Raw genomic sequence first — 21,506 nt, forward strand, 5'->3', positions numbered from 1 at the left:
CATTAGGTTGTGCTTCTCTATTGGCGGTATTGTTAAGTTTACTAATTGATCTGTTGGAAATGGCCCTAACAGCTTGCTTGGTTAACTGACCAAAGCAGTGGTTCTAAGAGCTATTGTTAATGAGGTTAAGATGCTAAAGGTTTTCTCTAATTATTTAAAAGAAGAACTACAACAGACTTAGAATTTTGGCAGTGTTTAAAAAACAATATTGCATGCAATTTGTTTCTTTCCCTCTGGAAAATGTGGCCCGGTAGTTGTAGAAAGCTCAGCTATCCATGGGGCATTGATAAACACTGTAGCTGGAAGCTAACATCCTTCTAAAGAAATTGGTGCTTACTAGAAGTCTGGAGTTGATGGTAAGTATTGCCATCTTCAAAGTATCTTATGCAGTTTTATCAACAACTTGGGGGTACAGAGTGACACAGATCAGTTAATAGATAAAAATGATTCAATTACAGTAGCTAGAAGCAAATAATATTTCTATGCAGTGTATTTTAACCAAGAGATAGCTGGGCCTTCAACAGTTAATTACAGAGTCTTAACACCACACAACCCAGGAATTTGAAACTTCATGCTTTGGTCTTTCACAAGGTTCATCTCATCAAGTAAGAGCATCCCTCAGATTTCTTTGATTGAAGTACACTAAATACAATAGATCTATATAAATAGATCATCTATATATATAGATGGTACATACTATACTATTTCTCTAGTTTAAAGTTCTCCAGTCACTTTTACATGCATGCTTCTCCTGTAAATGTTCTTCTATATTTTCTATGAACACATGTGCTCATGATGTTTTTGTGACTTTTTTTTAACATTAGCCCAATTCGTGAATCTTCACTTCATTTCTCTGCCAAACTGAGTGCTGCTTTGTCAATGGTCTTCATTTCTTAAAGGAGAATGGGTTCACTACCAGTTATAGAAAGTGTTCCACTAAAGATTGAGAGTAGAGGCTGTCACCTGGTTATTGTGAACTTGTATGACTGTGCCTGCAGAGTTGGCGGACGTTCCAGATCGAAGGAGGAAATGCATTACTGCCTAGGAGAGCAAGAAGAAATATGTACAGAATCCACCGAATTCCTAAGAATGAATTTTATTGCTTCCATATTTCACAGTAAAGATCAATAGAAAACCATATAAATCTAACAAAAGCCTAGGAAACGAGAAACCTCAGAAATGTTGATTAGCTTATCTCAGAAGATATTGAACCTGGCCATCTAAGGTCTTCATTATGAAAATTAAACAAAATAACCTAAGCATCAAGGTCTTGCTCTCGCTCGCTGTGACTGGCGTGTGTGTGAAGGTGCGGTTCCACAGTTACTCTTGCAGTGTCTTCGACCTTGAGAGCAGCTTTCAGAAGTGAGAAATGATTTGGACCCAAGTTTATCTCACAAGAGCTGAATACTTACTACATAGGAAACCATATTCAATTTGTTTGCTCAGATTTGCAGCAAAGGGTCAGAGTGGTCATTTCAGCACAGATTATGAAACAGCTGCTTTTGCTCTTCACTATGGAATCGAAGGTCTAGAGATCTTCATACCTCCAGACAAGACAAGCTCATGATTATTTTAGACAGCATACAACCCACAAAGTTTTCTATTCTGTCTTGGTGACTATATTGACTTATAAGAAACTTTCTCTGGTTAAGACAGCATTTTGTTTCTGAATAAGGATTCAGCCATGTCTCTTAGCATTTGGTTCATTTTATTCTGAGCTAGATTGTCCCCTCTATTTTATCTTCTTGCACTGTGGACATAGTTTCAACATCACATTTCTCCTTGTTTAAAGCCATACTCAACTTGAATTGAGGCTATAATAGCCTAGTCCTTAAGTATGTAAGTACACAGTTTGAGGTAGACAATTGCTTATTTTTTCTTTAATGTTAACATCTTCCAGGTAGAAAATATGAAACTTACTATGTTCATAGCAGCCTTATTTATAATAGCCAGAAGCTGGAAAGAACCCAGATGCCCTTCAACAGAGGAATGGATACAGAAAATGTGGTACATCTACACAATGGAATATTACTCAGCTATCAAAAATAAGGACTTCATCAAATTCATAGGAAAATGAATGCAACTGGAAAATATCATCGTGAGTGAGGTAACCCAATCACAGAAAAACACACATGGTATGCACTCATTGATAAGTGGCTATTAGTCCAAATGCTTGAATTACCCTAGATGCACAGAACACATGAAATTCAAGGATGACCAAAATGCAAATGCTTCACTCCTTCTTTAAAAGGGGAACAAGAATACCCTTGGCAAGGAGTAGGGAGTCAAAGTTTAGAACACAGACAGAAGGAACACCCATTCAGAGCCTGCCCCACATGTGGCCCATTCATATACAGTCACCAAACTAGATAAGATGGATGAAGCAAAGAAGTGCAGGCCAACAGGAACCGGATCTATGTCTCCCCTGAGAGACACAGCCAGAATATGGCAAATACATAGGTGAATGCCAGCAGCAAACCACTGAACTGAGAATGGGACCCCCGTGGAAGGAATCAGAGAAAGGACTGGAAGAGCTTGAAGGGGCTCGAGACCCCATATGAACAACAATGTCAACCAACCAGGGCTTCCAGGGACTAAGCCACTACCTAAAGACTATACATGGACTGACCCTGGGCTCCAACCTCATAGGTAGCAATGAATAGCCTAGTAAGGGCACCAGTGGAAGGGGAAGCCCTTGGTCCTGCCAAGACTGAACCCGCAGTGAATGTGATTGTTGGGGGGAGGATGGAGAGGGGACCACCCATCGAGAAGGGGAGGGGGAAGGGGCTAGGGGGATGTTGGCCTGGAAACTGGGAAGGGGAATAACAATTGAAATGTAAATAAGAAATATTCAAGTTAATAAAGATGGAAAAAAATATGAAGGACAGGACTGTATTAATTAGTTAATTAACTCTATTATTATAGTATTTTCAGTGAATTTTTATTAAGGTGAGGTTTTTAGCTTTTGAGGTTAAGACTTCTTGATTATGTTATTAGAACCTCATTTTAAAGTGTTATTGATATACATAGCTCATCTTTGCTGAAAGTGACTAGCTGTGGTGTTTCATTGGATTATGCAAACCAGGATTGTTAAATTACTTTGAATGCATTATTTTTTGAAAAGAGTGAATAACTCTTATTAGAAATGCAGATACACGTGCATATGAACATTGGGATTTCTAAAAGGTATGAGGAATTAATCTATTTCTTCAATTATTCTTTTGGTCTAATTGTTGTGTAGCAATTTCTTCTGAACTGAACCACTCTATCCAAAAAGAGCGGGTAGATTCCTCACTGACACGAAATAAATCACTAACAATCTTTAGATTCTTGAGGTTACAAGGCTTACCTGGCTCTTCCCAAAGGTTCTAAGAACAGAAAATGACTGAAAGAGATAGGAGATTCCTTGACTGTCAATCCATCTGATCTCTGGACCTGCCTGAAAGTCATACAGAAAGCTCCACAGTTATACCTTGAATGAATGAACTCAGACTTGGATGGGCTTTTTAGCCATCTTGTCATCCGTACTTCTGTAAGGAACTTCTTTCACTCTTGCAAGCAATCTGAATAAACTCACTGCTTCCACTAAGTTTGACTTTGCTATAACTGTTGCTTTGATCTGCCATGAGTGTCCAATCTGAAGTGAGTTGAAATTTGTTTAAGTCTCCCCAGGGAAAGTTAGTGGAACACAAAAATGTGGTCCTAACCTTTATATGAAAGTGATTTTCTTTGTGAATTACTTTTGTTAGACAAATGTGTGGTATATATTTAATAAAGCTCATTTACTATAGCATAGTGCTTGCTATGGTTTGGAAATAATTTACAGTGTTTCTTAAAGGTTTAAGCATTAGGACTTTGGTACCCTTTTGATGAAGGCACCAAGACTGTAGAACCTACCTAGGTTGAATCTACCTAGGAGGTCAGAATCCTCACAAAAATTTGTGGGATTCAAGTCTTTCTTCATGTTTGAGATGAGATCTTCAACTCCCACAAATACTTCTGTCATTGTCACATGCCATTAAGTCATTCTATCAAGAATATCCTTATCAGAAATTGTACAATGCTTCTAAAATATTCATCTCTTAAAACTGTGATTGAAAGAAAACTCATTTCTTTATAAATTTATTCTTACTCATTACTTTATCGTAGTCATGAAAATGAACTATTAGAATATTCTTTTTTCATTTTTTTCACTTTACATCATGATCTCACCCCTCCTCTGGCTCCCCTCCAATCTCCCCCTCACATAACCCCTCTATCTCTCCCCTCTCCCCTTCTCCTCTAAGAAGGGGGACTCTCCTCGGGTACAACCCATGCTGATATATCAAAACACTGCATAACTGTTACATCCTTTCCTACTGAGGCCAGACAAAGGAGCCTAGTCAGAGGTAGAAGATCCACAGGCAGATAACAGATTCAGGACAACACCAGCTCTAGTTTTGGGGGAACCCTCTAGAAGACCAAGCTGCTTATCTACTACATATGTGCAGTGGGTTGGTTGGTGGTTTTGTTTCTAGAGGCTGCCAAATGTCCAGGTTAATTGACTCTGTAGGTCTTCCTATGAAGTTCCTATCCCTTCCAAGTCCCTCAATTCTTTCCACAGCTCTTCCACAAGATTACCTAATTTTGTCTAATGTTTGACTATGGTTATCTACATATGTTTCAGTCAGCTACTATTGGATCCTCTTAGAGGACAGTCATGCTAGGCTCTTGTCTGTGAGCATAACAGAGTATTATCAATCATGTCTGGGATTGGTTCTTGTCCATAAGTTGGGCCATTTCCTTGGTCTGTGCTCTATCTTTGTCCCAGCACTTCTTGTAGGCAGGACAAATATTGGGTCTAAGGCCTTTCGGTAGATTGGTGTCCTTATCTCTCAACTGGGAGTCCTGCCTGGCTATAGGAGGTGGCCACTTCAGGCTCCATGCCCCTCCACTGCTAAGAGTCTCAGTTTGAGTCATTCTCATAACCTCCCTAGAGCCTCTCCAATCCCAGGTCAATGGTATGTCCTAGAAGTGTCCCTATCACCATCAGATAATTCAATTCATTCTCCTGACTCATTCTCTCAGGCTTTCTCCACACCTGATCACTATCCTGTTCCACTCGCCATCTCTCTCCCATTCAGGTCCATCTCTATATCCACCTCCCATGACTATTTTATTTCCAATTCTGAGTGACATTCAGACATCCTCTCTTAAACCATCCTTGATATTTAGGTTCCTTGGCTCAGTGGATTGTAGTCTGGTTACCCTGCATTTATAGCTAAATATCCACTTATAAGTGAGTACATACCAGGCAGGTCCTTTTGAGTCTGGGCACCTCACTAAAGATGATATTTTCTAGCTCTGTCCATTTATCTACAAATTTTATAATGTCCTTGGTGTTTTTTTTTTTTTGGTTTTGTTTTGGTTTGTTTTTTGTAGCAGCCTTATTTAATTTTTTATTTTATTGGATATTTTTTACTAACATCTCAAATGTTATCCCCTTTCCCCTCCAGAAACCCCTATATCCCCTTGTTTCTATGAGGGTGCTTCCCCACCCATCCATCCACTACCTCTCACCTCCCTGCCCTGACATTCCCCTACACTGGGGCATCGAGCCTTGTCAGAACCAAGGGTCTTCCCTCCCATTGATGCTTATCCAGACCATCCTCTGCTTCATATGTGGCTGGAGACATAGGTCCCTCTATGTGTACTCTTGGGATGGTGGTTTAGTCCCTGGAAGCTCTAGGGGGGGTCTGGTTGGTTGATATTGTTGTTCTTATGGGGTTGCAAACCCCTTCAACTCCTTCAGTCCTTTCTCTAACTCTGCCGTTGGGGACTCTGTTCTCAGTTCAATGGGTGGTGGCAAGCATCTGCTTCTGTATTTGTCAGGCTCTGGCAGAGTCTCTCAGAAGACAGCTGTATCAGGTTCCTGTCAGCATATGCAATATTGTATGGGTTTGGTGTATGTATATGGAATGGATTCCCAGGTGGCACAGTCTCTAGATGTCCTTTTCTTTGGTCTCTTTTCCACACTTTGTTTCCACATTTCTTCCTGTGAGTATTTTTTCCCCCATCTAAGGAATGAAGCATCCACACTTTGGTCTCCCTTCTTCTTGAGTTTCATGTGGTCTGTGGATTGTATCATGGATATTCCAAGCTTTTGGGCTAATATCCACTTATCGATGACTGCATACAATGTGTGGTTTTTGTGACTGGTTTACCTCATTCAGGATGATATTTTCTAGTTTCATCTATTTGCCTAAGAATTTCATGAAGTCGTTGTTTTTAATAGCTGAGTAGTACTCCATTGTATAGATGTACCACATTTTCTGTATCCATTCTTTAACTGAGGGACATCTGGATTGTTCCTAGTTTATGGCTATTATGAATAGAACTTCTATGAATATAGTGAAGAAAATATCCTTTTGGTATGGTGGTACATTGTTTGCTTATATTCCTATGAGTGGTATAGCTTTGTCTTGAGGTAGAACTATTCCCAATTTTCTGAGAAACCCAAGTTTACACTCCTAGTAGCAATGGAGGAGTGTCCTCTTACTCCACATCCTTGCCAGCATGATCTTGCTGCTTGAGTTTTTGATCTTAGCCATTATGATTGGTATAAGGTAGAATCTCAGAGACATTTTTATTTGCATTTCCCTGATGACTAAGACATTGAACATTTCTTTAAGTGTTTCTTGGTCATTAGAGATTAAACTCTGTTGAGAATTCTATATTGTTCTGCACTCCATTTATTTGATTATTTTATTATTTAATTTATTAATTATTTTACTTTATATCAAGTTTACATTTCAAGTGTTATCCCCCTTTCCAGTCTTCCTTCCACAATCCTTCCACCCCATCCTTTTCCTCTTTGCCTCTAAGAGGATGTTCTCCAACCATCCACTCTTGCCTTACCCCTCTGGCATCTTCCTTCTCTGGGCATCAAGCCTCCACAGGACCAAGGTCCTCACCTCCCACTAATGCTTGATGACTCAGTCTTCTGCTACAAATTCAGCAGGAGCCATGGACTGACCCATCTATACTCTTTGGTTCATAATTTAGTCCCTTTTTGGTGTGTACCTGTACATATGTGTGTGTGCGTGTGTGTGTGTGTGTGTGTGTGTGTATGGGTGTGTGTGTGTGTGTGTGTGTGTGTGTGTGTGTGCGTGATAAATGTGTGCAAACTATATACACTCTTATATCTATTGGGCCTATTTTTCAGTATACAGAGGTTTACCATACTGATAGTTCTTCACATGTCCAAATCTTCAATATCAGGTTCCTTGAGGACAAGATGCTTGAGACAAGGAACTATGTTTTCTTTGTAGAATCTTCAAGACTGTGAACAAACCAAGTGCTCCAAGTGTTAAAAAATAACATTCATTTTCTACTGGAGAATTTTTTTGTTTTTTGTTTTGAAAGTAATCAGAAATGATACCATTAACACACACACACACACACACACACACACACACACACACACAAACACACACACACACAAACACACACAAATATACACACAAAAATAATAACCAACCAAATAATAACAAAAAACAATTACTACCACAACAAAACCAAAATAAAAAGAAACACATCGGCTAACCAAAGAATAATGACTTACATGTAAGTTTTGTGTTAAAAATACATTCTCCTGTAGTCCATCTGGCTCAGCAGCTAAATGTAATGGTTCAAGATAATCACCAAGTGGACAAATGTTAAAGTCCCTCAGGAAGGAGCGCTCAATGAAGGACTATCTACGTGAGCTTAGTCTGTAAGATTATCTTGACTGCGTCCACTGAAGTGGGAAGCCGTGCCTGTGCAAGACAGCCTTCCCTCAGCACGAGCGCCTGGGCTGTGAAGTAGACTGTGCGACTGAGCTCTAGTGTCAGCATTAATTCATTGCTCTCTGCTTTAATTGAATGACTGACTACCACGGGCTTCAAGCTCCTGCCATCTTGATACCACTGCAGTGATGGGCTGTAACGTGGTGCTGTGAGCCCAGTAACACTCTTTCTCAGGTCAGTCGATTTTGTCAAGGGTTTTACTACAGCAACAGAAAACAGAACGAAAACAGTGTGCGATAGTAAGTGTTCCGATGCACATCAGTTATTGCTGAATCTAACAACGGAGATGTGGCCCAGTAAACCTTAGGTTTAGAGAGGTCCAAGGTTGTTCTTCCTTGAAATATTCTAAGATGCTAGTGACGTTTTATTTCTCCTAAATTAGCTTGGTCCCGTTTTGCACACGGAGATAACTTCTTCGATGTATAATGAGTAATTATGTGATATCTTTCAACTGCTTTGGCAATCTCAAATGAAAGATCTTATTTGGAAATTATTTGATGAATTAAGAAAGCCCAGATGCACATAATAAGCAGAAACATGCTGCTGCTGTAGCACCCCGTTGCAGTTGAAAGATAGTTTTTAAAGGAAAAATAAATGATTCTAAGAGTTTTGAAAGTACTGACTTCCTCCGGCAATTATGGCTGGCATTTGTAACTATTATCTTTGGGATTATGATTGACAGGTTGAATAAATCTAAATGTAATATTAGCAATCAAGCCTAAAATAGTGTCAAAATCTCCACATCCAGAATCAATGTCAGATTCCCAACATGAATTACACAATTACCAGGCTCTACTACAAATCATAATCCGGTCATTTTTTAAATCCCAACTCTTCAAGGACAGTAATTGCCTTTTGGTAAAACTTTTTGTTGTTGTTTTGTTTTTGGAGGGGTCAAATGTAAGCCATCTGTAGACAGATGGCAGGGAGAAGAGAATGAGAGCTGTTACCCAAAACTCTGCAGCTGTCGGGGTGTGTTTGAGGCAGTCCTAATGGTTCATTAGCAACAGGCAATGATGCATCCTGAGGGAATGAAACGGGGCCAGCATGGAGACGGTCAGAAGTGTGTCCTTTCTGTGGCTGCTTATTTATACCAATGTGGGTAATGATGGTCAGACTTATGATTACAAAACCATTTTCTTCTAGGCCTTGATGCAGACCCTACTCAAAATTGTTGCTATGCCTTTACAGTGCTCAGATACATGAGGGAGTGAGAACTAACCAAGGCTCTGGACACTGTAGTGCACACATTTTCTCACATTTGTCCCTCCGTGATTTCCCCAGTCAACTCTTTCAGTAGTTAGACCATTTGTAGTAGAGAAGGACATAATCTAAGGCCTCCAAGGGGAGGGCTTAAGCATTTTGTGAAATTCAACAGTGTTGAATGGAGGCAGAAGCTGTCTGGAGCTACGAGACGCTATCTTCTATGTTTAATGGTGGTTACTCCACACAGATTCATCTCAGGGTCTGATTTCTTCAAGTGACTGTCAGGGAGAATTACTTATTTATCTTATTTTATTTTGCTTTCTACGACCCCATTAAGGGTTCTTTTGATCAGGAACCCAATTAAGGACCAGGATAATCAGGATATCATGCAGCTGGCTGAGGTGTGACAGATTCTTTGAATTTCTTTGGGTCGATGTTAGAAAAGAAAACAAAAGAATATTTACAAACATATTTATGAAGCAGCCATGATTTATATAGCTTTTACCGATGTTTTTGTTCTCTTTCCTTAAACAAAAACACACTGTAACTTTTGGTGATATTGGTAATGATTCCATTTCCAAATTTCTTATGGCTTAGTTGGCCCACTGTTGTACTTTCCAAGTAGCATACTTCCCGCAGTACTGTGTGCTTACTAGGGCATTCTCTATTGAGGATGTTACAATAGATGTTCTTACTAGTTACAGTTTATTCATCTTTTAAAATTCCTTAGAACCATTTTATACTTTATAAATACCATTTGCTGCCTGCTGTATTTATAAATGCCATGGAAAAAAATTCTTGTCTGAGACTATAATATTTCTGTGCTTATACAACTTTCCATAATTTCATAACGTAGTGACCAACATTCTTTGATATACCTTAGTATTTATTGTATGCTTAAAGTCTCTTACATAGAAAAGGGCTTTCTGCAATGATTGTCAGGGTAATAATTTGAAGTCCCATTTGGAATGTTACATTTGGAATGGAAAAAACAGCTAAGAATACTTGGGGAGATAATTGCATCACAAAATATTTTCAAGATGTCAGAGTGAAAGTATGCTCAAAGATAAAAATCCTGTGGGCTTGTTACCCCATTTATCATGACTAAGTAGTATTCAGTATTGTCTTTTATGTAAGAGCAAATATTCTTTCAAGCAAGAGGGTGGAATGCAGCTTAGCTCTCAGGAAAAAAAATATTAAAAAAAAAAAGACAAAAACAAGAAAGTAATTTAACTCTTACCAAGCTGAAATCAAAAGATCATTATGGAAAAGCAAAGGCAAAAACAAAGTGAACCAATATAAAGTGTGAGCAAAGAGAAACCATGTTGCTTCAAATATGCTGTGTGAGCACAGGGTGCATCAGAGGCTGAGGTTGCTTGAGATTTGAGACTGAATTGTTGATTCCACTGTGTTCCTAAGGACATAGCAGGAGTTCACTGAGTGCCAATGAGCTTCATGGATTACTTAAACAAAATCAATTATCATTATTAATAGGACAGTTATCCATATCAACTCACTGATTCAGTCATTAGTCATAAATTTCCTGAAAATAACAAGGTGTTCATCAGCTGTTTGTCAGTATGACTTAATACCCAAAAATGTCAACGAAACTGGATATTTCACAACTCAGAGTTTCAGCCAAACATGTCAGCCAGAATATCATTACCTTTAATAAGAAGAGAAGGAGATAACCTTCAGAATTAGTCTTTGTCTTTGTTATTGCATCCGGATGTGCAGTCTACAGGGTAGTTCTGCTCACATACCGAGTAGGATTTCCTTGCTTACTTAACCATCCCTAGATATATCAAGAGGGGACCTTCCATAGTCAGCTAGAAGTATTCCAATTTGTTCAAATGAACAGTCATCTAGAGTAACCATAACAAATCTATCCATCATTAACTTGATATCTACATGTTTCTGCCTCAACTATGAGGCACCTCCTATTGCTGGTCCCCCAAATGCTGGTGTCCACATCATAATACAAAAGTATTTCCATCATCAAAAGAAGGAATAGCATTGGGTAAAAGCAAAACCAAATTCCATCCAGGAAACCATTAGACCCTGCAGCTTCGTCTTAGAATATTCTGTATATATTTATTATGATCTTAATGTTTGTTTACCCCCTACATCTGTATATTTAACTCCTTTCCAACTTGATGGTATTAAGAAAACCCTCTTGAATAGTAACTAGATCTATAAACAATAAATTGAGTACCCACCACATATTATATGCACCAGTGCCTCATTGTAGACTTACAAATGTAAAGAACAAGGAAAATAAATCTCTGTTGTTCATAAACCACACTTCCTTAGGTATTTTGTTATTGAAGACCAAAAGGAGCAGGATCTTATTACAGAAGTTTCCTTAAATTGTAAGAAAATGTAAATAAAAGTTGATGCTTATGAAATTTCTAATAAAAGATGCTCAAAGGGTACATATTTATTACACTTCTTTAAAGAAAAATCAGGAAAATGAAAATACTATCCGTCAGAATGATAATGTTCTCTGATGTGCAGAAAAAGAAGCTATCATTAGAACATTCATTTATTCCTGAATGATTTCAATGTAGTGCAGTTACTTGACCATGAATCATATGACTGCTATCAAGTCCATTGTCAACTAGAGATAAAAGTTTCATAAAACAAAAATTACTGTAACATATCAAGAGAGTAAGAAACACAATACCAACATGAAATGTTAAAATAGATTTGAAGCAAAGGTCTATATGATTTTAAGAGTATACAAATTAGAGAAAACAGGAAGACACATATAGAAGGTATAGACAATTATTCTGAGATACCTAGAGTTTGTGTAAAATGGTAACTGAAAAAGGCAGAATAGAGAAATTGGAAGCTGTAGTAAACAGAATAGTTCTCAAAGGTGTCTAAGCCACAGACCTTCCACCAAAATGACTGTCCAAACAAAAGCTGAAAGCAATGATGTAGACATGCCAATGTAGACATGCCAAAGTGGATGGGGGAAGAATGTTGAGGGTAGGAGGAGTAATATTCTGCAGGAATGAGCACACTCATTGGTTATTCAGTGCAAATTGCCAGCCCTGAGATCATGCAGACAGCTAACATGCAAACTGAGTAGATTATACTTATGATTGTATATGTATCTATACATATGTATATGCATGTAACAGCAATCTCAGAAAAGACCATGAATTTGAAAAATGTCATGGAGAGGTATATGGAAGGAAGAAAGGGAAGGGGAAGTGCTATAATTGTATTCTAATTTCAAAAATAGATAATGGTTTTAAGGCCTAGGAGATTATTCCTAAATCACCCAGTGACCCTAGAGTGATTACAAAAACCTTTTTATGAAGGTGAGTCAGGATACTAAGATGTGACAACAGAGTCAGACATCAGAAGGAGGCAGGAAAGGGGTCTAGAGTCAAGGAAGGCAGAATGTCATGAAAGACAAAGGAACAGAATTCTTTGAGTCACCAGAGCCTACGCAGCCCTGATGTCATTCCCCAGCTTTAGTGTTTCTAATCTCTTTAACAGTAAGAGTAAACTTGTATTGTTTTACCTCTCAAATTTGTTATAGCAAAAATGGAAAATTAATATGGAGAACATGAAATAATCAAGAGAAAATAAATAGGACTTTCTTAATGGTAAATAAAAAACATTGAAAACCAATATATTTGTGATGAGGTGAATCCATGAAGTATAAAAATAACTTTCAATGGCAAAGAGCATATATACATTTATATGCATATACACAAAAATATACATGTATTCAGAAGAGCTGGACTGATTGCTTTTTAAAATGAACTTTAAATGACAAATATTGTATGCAATAATTTTGCAATACAACATAATGTGTTTGCATATGAGATGGGTATTATTTGCTAACCTTGGAATGGCAAGAGTGAGCTAGTTAACATAGGGGTTGCTTTAAACATCCTTTATTTTATAGTCAGAATATGAAAAATCCATGGTCTTTGTCATTTCTGCTATACAATAATACACTGTCATTAACTAACTGTCTCGTGGTAGAATCCTGAATTTGTCCACTCTGCATTACCAAACGCTGTGTGCTTTCATTTCCCAGCCACTCTCCTGAACTGTGTACTAGCCTCATCTATTCCTTGATTCTATTAGACAGGGAGTATGAAGTAATCTTTAAATCTTCAGGCAGAAGGATCCAAACAAGAGTTCAAGTTAAAAAGTAACCTATGTTATCAAGGGTTAACTTGATAGGAAATAGGTTGGCAACCTATTTCTCATAAGCATCATAGGATGCTAAATGATGACACATGGTTTTAAACAGATAAAATATATGATTTTACAAGTGGATATTTATATTCAATCAAGCCATTGATCAAAATGAGATGAAAAAGCATTCTGAAAAATCCAAAACCTTAATTATCAAGCTATTAATTTTTCTTTAAAGAAATACATAAGACCATATTATAGCAAAATAAACCATGGGTTAGAGCTAAAAGAAAAATAACTACATTCAGAATTATGAAACTAAAGACAATAAAATTATTTGTATAATAGAGACACAGTAGAAGGGAAACCAAGATAATAAAATTTAAATAAATAATTAATATATTTTGAGTAAAATCATGAAAAAGATAAGTACTCTAGAATCAATGACATAGAGAAATTAAGTGGCATTGGAAACAAAATATAAAAATGCTATTATGTAAAAAGTAAAATACAGCATTACTACTTGTATTAGCCAGGGCCCTCTAGAGTTAAAGAACTTATGGAATGTCTCTATATAATAAAGAAAGTTATTGTGATGTCTTACAATCTGTAGTCCAACTAACCCAACAGTGGATAGGAAGTCCAAAAATCTATCAGTTGCTCAGTCCCATGAGGCTAGTTGTTTAAGCTTGTCTTCTGAAGAAGTAAGTTCCAACAGATGTGCTGGCAGGTAAATGCAAGCTGTCAAAGAAGAATGAATCTTCTTTCCAATATCCTTATGTAGGCCTCCAACAGAAGGGTGGCCCAGATTAAGGTGTGTGTTACCACACCTGGATCTGTGATGTGTTTTGTCTCTGTCTGACCTAGAACTCAGAGAACTTGTCTCAGTCTCCTGGGATTAAAGGTGTGTACTACCTTGTCTGAGCCTAAGCTTTTCATGGTCACTATACCTCAAGATCTTCATGTCAAGATTGAGGTCAGAAACTTGTATCTTCCAACCTCAAGATCTGGATCACAGGTGTGCCTTCGAATTCTGGATTTAGTTCATTCCAGATGTAGTCAAGTTGACAACCAGGAGTAGTCACTGAATTATCTCACAAATCTTATGTTTTTGTTTTTGTTTTTGTTGTTTGTTTGTTTGTTTGTTTCTATCTTTGATTGATTTTTCTCCTCTTATGTCTTTTGCATTTAAACAATGACTTATAAAATGTCTGGTTGGTTATGCTTGATAAGGAAGCACATATTGGTTGAAAATGGTTTTTGTTTGCAGGGTCAGATGGGTTCAGTTTGATGTTAATTTCATTTCTCATTTATGGTGAATCAGATATTGTTCATGTAGAGTGTTATTCATCTTTAATTATGCACAAAATATAATTTATATTCAGATATTCATGACTTTGAACAATAATTACTTTAAGGAAGGGATCATACAGAAATCCCCTGTTTTATGAAGATAGTATACGCTATTTATCTTCTTTGGTATTCGTGGAATGTAAGTTTCCTTGTCATCTACTTTCAGTCTTAAATTATATCTACGAGTCTCATCGAGTCTATCTGAAAGAGCTTATGAGTTTATACATGCTTCTGTTTGGAGTTGAGTTTCTTTTCTACTTTAATTATTTATTAAAATGTAATCACTTCATTTACCATCTCCTTTACTTTTTTCAAACCTCCCATGCCTCCCTTGCTCCTTCTCAAATTCAGCCTCTTTTCCTTCAATTGATATGCTTGCATGTAGGTATATGTATATAAATAGTACCTGTGAGTTGATTTAGTGCAGTACACACACACAAACACACACACACACACACACACACACACACACACACACACATGATTCTGAGGCTGAGGCAGCATTTGATATAAGATAACCAGTTAGGGTACTCATACCTACGGAAAACAAATTCTCAGTCTCTGTCTGTCTGTCTGTCTGTCTGTCTCTGTGTATCTCTATGTCTCTCTTGCTCTGTCTCTCTGTCTCTGTCCTCTCTCTCTCTCTCTCTCTCTCTCTCTCTCTCTCAGAAATCATTAGTTGCCTATGAGTGGGTCCCATGTCCCACGATATTTCCCTTTCCACATTAACTCTACTGGGGTTTACTTTATTTGGGTCTTGTTTAAGTAACCAAACTGTTGCAGTGTCATGGGTTAAGCCTTCCTATCATTTCCAGGAGACACAGTCTCAAGCAGACTTCCTAGTCCTCCAGTTCTTACAAACTTTCTGTCTCATCTTCAGCAACATTTTCTCAACTCTCATATAGGGGTTGTGTGGTAGATATAACCATCAGGGATGGCAGTGCATTCCTCCAAGATTCCTTTAGGAAGTAGCTCTGGTTTTATGAATGTGTCCCCACTTAAAGTCAGAATTCCGACACCTGGCTCTAGTTAGAGGATAACTCAGATGACAGAATAGTTTATAGTTTCAGGTAAGAGTTGTTTCCTAGAGTAGTTAAGTGAATGGTTATTTAGGGAAGAAGAAGAAGAAGAAGAAGAAGAAGAAGAAGAAGAAGAAGAAGAAGAAGAAGAAGAAGAAGAAGAAGAAGAAGAAGAAGAAGAAGAGGGAGGAGGAGGAGGAGGAGGAGGAGGAGGAGGAGGAGGAGGAGGAGGAGGAGGAGGAGGAGGAGGGAGGAGGAGGAGGAGGAGGAGGAGGAGGAGGAGGAGGAGGAGGAGGAGGAGGAGGGAGGAGGAGGAAACATTAAATTCTTTTGACAAACTTGTTCCAGTTCTAACAGCATGACTGCTCAGATTTGAGGCCATTTGAAAGACTGTTAATGTCACTCACATACGGGACTCCACAGCTGAACTGAGAAGGTTTTCTGGGACCTCTGGATGTAGATCTGAAGGAGAATCAGAGAAAGAACTGAAAGAGCTGAAGAGGCTTTGAGACCCCATATAAACAACAGTGCCAACCAACCAGAGCTTCCAGAGACTAAGCCACTACCCAAAGACCCTGGGCTCCAACCTCATAGGTAGCAATGAATAGCCTAGTAAGGGCACCAGTGGAAGGGGAAGCCCTTGGTCCTGCCAAGGCTGTACCCGCAATGAACGGGATTCTTGGGGGGAGGACGGTAATGGGGGGAGGATGGGGAGGGGAACACCCATAGAGAAGGGGAGGGAGAGGGGTTAGGGGAATGTTGACATGGAAACCAGGAAAGAGAATAACATTTGAAATGTAAATAAGAAATACCAAATTGAATAAAGATGGATAAAAAAAAGCTAAAAGAAATAGCCATTTTTCTGGATTATAAGAGAAACTCTAAAAGGAAGAAGAAAACATTAAAACTGGTATGCTTAGAAATAAGTGTGAATGTTGAGAGTGCCATAGGTGAATGCTATGTCTCATTACTGAAGGAAAATCTTCACTACTTATTGCTAGGCACAGCAACAAATAACTTCATTCAGTAGTGAGAGCATAGTGAGAATAAAACAAAATAACAACAAAAAAGTCCTTAATCTCATGTGGCATTTTTAATTAAGATATTTTAATATTTAATTATTGTTATCAAGGTCAAGAAACTATGCTGTCTATTTTGTATTCCTTCAGATTGTCTTCAAGTTTTTAGTAAATCCAAATTTTTAGTAAAGATTGATAAAAAATTTAAAAAAAATTAATTCCGAATCAAACGTGTAATGAGAACCTCAGTGCTCACCCGCTTGGCGGAGTGACGTCACTGCAGCCTGGGTTCTGAACCCATGACTTGAGCTTCTGCACTGCTAATACCTTGCTGCACACAACACCAGCACTGTGTGAAATGGCACAGCTCAGATTTGAGACTCTGCGATGGTATGAACTGCAACAATTTCACTGTGTCTATATAATTAAGGAAAACAAAAATATTAATGTTTTTATCATGATTCTTCAACTTGTATGTAGGAAGGTAGAATATTTTCAACTATTGTATTAATATGTTTGATTTAAAATTCACTGTTTGAGTTGTTGACTTGAGTTGCACTAAAAACTATTAAATGAATTTTGTTTGGAATTAGAACAGAATTTCCAATAATTTCCGAGATGTTTCTAAGTATGTTTCTGACACTTTGTACTATGACTTTGTATGGAGTGGCATTCTTAGTATTATACATTGCAAAATCAAAATTGCAATCAACTCTGAAAATTGAAGATATTCATAATCTCAGTATCAATTATTCAGCTTTTAATTTTAGTTGTTTATGTAAAAATAAGTAAAGATACCTACCACATTAGTATGATGATTTCCTTTCATTCTTAGTAAATAGTTAATCATATGTATATAAAAGAATGGTTTTAAAAACAAATTTCAGTATGATTTCTTATCAGCTAATGTTTGACTCTATTCCAGTATTAGATATTTCTTTTCCTCTGGTTGTAAAATATTGGGGGCAGAAAGGAATCATGTAGAGAAAATGATGAAGAAACTGCTTTAAACAACATTTGATTAAAAAGTTATAGCTCGTATTATCAGACATACTAGGAAATTTATGAGTTCTTTTGGTGTTTTTTGTTTCCATCTTCAATCCCTCATCTGGATTTCTGCAATGTGAACTTATGTTTAATAAAATACTTATCACCAGAGAAAGCATCATCTTTCAATATTTGATGACCTCCAAGTAAACTTTTCTTCAAGCAAACTCTGGTGGCATTTTCCTTCCCTCTTAGCTCTTGGGTCAGATGGGCTCTGCTGTTGTTCTTTAGGGATGATTAATATGCTCTTGGTGATGTTTCATATTCAGGATTCTTTACCTTCATGCTAATGGTTGGCCAGAGGTTCACTGTAGTGTGTGTGTGTGTGTGTGTGTGTGTGTGTGTGTGTGTGTGTGTGCGTGCCTGTGTGGTGTATATTTGTGTGTGTTATACGTGTGTATTTGTGGCATGTGTGTTTATTATTTATATATTCATGTGTGTGTGTAGTATATATGTGTTCGTGTTTGTGGTATGTAGGGTGTGGTGTGTAAGGGTGGTGTATTTGTGTAGTGTAGTATATGGTTGTGTGTCTGGTACCTTCTCTTGCCCTTTTCTACCATGTCAAAGCTTGAAAGCCTCCTAAATATTATGCAATACTCAGAGGTTTATTACCTTTTAAGTTTTACAATTGTTTTCACACTTGAGTCTCTTAATGTAAGCACACACACATACACACATGCACACACACAGAGAAGGAGCTGCTCTATTAGGACCTACCTACAGGACTTCACTTTAACTTAATCATTACATTATACCCTTGTCCCCACTTCCAGTTATATTTAATGTTGCAGCCTTAGTTTCTAAAAGACTCAAGCTAATCTTTAATACCTACTTGCTAATGTAGTGGTTCTGGGATAATAGTTAATCACTGTGGACCTCAGTTTTGGCATCTCTAATATTAGAACAAATTTATCTACTACTGACTGTCTGAAGTACATAAGTAAGAGACTAACGTGAGACTACTGTCTGAAACATGGGCATTGTTTTATGTCATTCTGCCTGGTCTCCATTCTGTCTCATGTTCCATCAGGAAAGACACGACTACAGCAGTATTACCATTCGAAGCTTTCCATTACATCTTTTTCAAAAGATTTCCTACCAGAGTTTACCCTCAGATATCAATCTGATGAATAGCTTATAAGAGTTAGCAATATGTAAGAAATAACCACCATCTCTTTTTTTCCTAGCGATGTTTTTAATTTCGTTGACTTCAGTAACAAATCTCTGGTTTGGGAATGTTGTATCCACAAAGACCATACCTGAGCTATCCACCTATTTGAATGGAAGCTGGGGGCACCATTATGACTAGGTAGTTAACATTTTTGATCCATGCACAATACTTTAAAGAGCAATCACTCATGAAATCAGTGATTGCAGGAGTAAGTTGCAGATGTGTTCCTTTATCTGGGCTCTGTATATAGAATACATTCATAATTCCAGAACTTTGTGGCAGAGACAGGAATTTGAATTTGGGGCCCAGCCTCAGGTATTGAGACTCTTACTCAAACTAAATGAATAAATATCTCTCAGAATCATTGTAAGAAGTACAGATTTTAATTTTTTCTAATCTATACACACCTATTTTAAAGAGAAGTACACTGTAATAAACCATCAAGAAATGAAGTCAAAGTAGCACTTTGATGGTCATAGTGACTTGTAACCTTGGCCCCATTCTTATGTTATTTCAGATTTCTTTTTGCAAGGTTCTTTTATAATTTGATGAGTAGTATTGAATTTGAGTCTCTTTCATGTTCCTTTCTTGTTCTGGTTCATTTTGATTGTCCATTTCATTAGATAAAGTAGCTCCTTGGAAGAAATTGATTCGAACAAACCTCTGGTTGTCTTTTCTAGATGGAATTAACTAAGAAACCTGAAATTGGTAAAAAACAAAAGTCCATTAATATAACCACCCACTCTGCTCTGCTTGCTACAGAGTGAAGAGCTCCATTCCATTTCCCTGTCTGCACAATGTTCTGCCTCATACTGGACAGACACTGATAGGACTTGGTGACCATGGACTTAAGTCTTTGAAATTGTTAGTCAAAATAAATTTATTTTTAAGTTGCTTATGTTTGACATTTTGTCACAGTGAGAAAAGTTCAAAAAATAAAAATATCCTTCGTTGATCACAGTCTGGCCACTCTTTTACACTGGTGATTAATATGTACGTTCCGAAGGGATCTGAGACTTTCCTCAAGTCCACAATCATAACAATGGCTTTTACCTCCTTGTTACATCTGTTCTGTAGCTTTGGTTTGCTGAAGAAAGAAAGCTCCTTAAATTTCATTTACTGTACTTTGGTTCCTACCCTTTGTTTATATTGGTTCATCCAGTCATTGCTTTGCGAACATATGTTCATTCTTACCTCAGTGGAGTTTGCAGTAGTCTGACATTGCTCTCGGGCTTTTTAGTACCTTGAGGTCAGGAAACATAATAGTTACCTTTACATTTCTGATGTCAATCAGTGATTCCATAGATTATATTTGGGATGAACTGTGGCTAAATCATAAAATATTGCACTTTCCGTGTATGAAAAATTTGTCTAAGATCAGACAGACAGACAGTCAGACACACACACACACACACACACACACACACACACACACACACACACACACACACTATTTATCCATTGGTATGGCTGTTGTATACTATTTTATCATCTTCATTGCATTCATGAGAAGGTGAGAATGGAAGGCTCTACCAAGGACCAGGCATAAGCTGTCTGTGCTTCAGATGCTGATGTGCAAGTTCAATGTTATTTAGCTTCCCCTGGACAAAGCAGAGGACAGCAGGACAAATGATGGAATTAAATGTTCTTTGAGGTCATTCCTCTTCTGACATTTTGTGATTCTAGGATTTTTCTTAGAGCCTTTAGATATAATATATACAGATGAAATGTGTAGAAATGCCTATTATGTCTTGGGAAATGTTATGAAAGATTCTAACTATTCATATTTATTCACTGTGCATTCCTTGTCTGATAAAATGATTATGTTTCACATCAATTAGCCATAGCATGCCTATTCATCCTCTTACCTACTTACAATTTCATTCAAGTTCATTTCCCTGAGATAAGTGGTTCTGTTTTAAATGGAATCAATTAGATAAGAGTCACCTTGCATATGGAATTTGACAGTTCACAAAGTTGAAGTTCTGCTTCTTTCTCAAATAAAAGTTTTATTCCAGATCTTAGATTTATTCATGTTAAATCAGATAGAACTGAGGTAGATGCCCTCAGGAAGATGGTTGGATGTACCAATGAAGAGATATTCCCTACAGAGCTTTATCAAGCTTCAGTATTCCTGAAGTGAAAGGTCCAGGACACATTATGTTTCTGAATACAGCCATTGCAGGGATGGGGATAAAGACACACATTGGCCAAGCGTGATGTATACCTTGCTGTCATGTTATTCCATGTACTTGTAAAGGCAATTACGGAAATGTCATGCTCTACCTCACCTGAGATAATGACAACCTAGAAAACTAATTAGTTAGTCCCTGACAACTAATCAAAGCTAAAACAAGAGGGAAGGCAGTGCTTACTGGGAAAGGTGTATGAACACTACTTGAGAAATCCGTCAACTAAAAGGTTCAGGAGGATGAAACTTTACTGACTCTCATTACTGTACAGGAAAAGAGAAAGTCAACAGACAAAAATGTTGCCTCTCTTTGATTAGCTGAGTACCTATGGTTTTTCACCCAAGCATGTAATAAACTTGTTTGCACATGTTTTTGTTATAAAAAGTTCCTAAGACATTTTTGCCATAAATTATTATGTCAAAGGTTTAGTTTGACTTTCTGGAGTTGGTGGCAGAACTTTTATCATTTTTTTTCTTTTTACTGGTAACTACATGAGCAGATGTTTA

This window comes from Rattus rattus, chromosome 4 (genome assembly GCF_011064425.1).
Source record: "Rattus rattus isolate New Zealand chromosome 4, Rrattus_CSIRO_v1, whole genome shotgun sequence".
Classification (NCBI taxonomy): domain Eukaryota; kingdom Metazoa; phylum Chordata; class Mammalia; order Rodentia; family Muridae; genus Rattus; species Rattus rattus.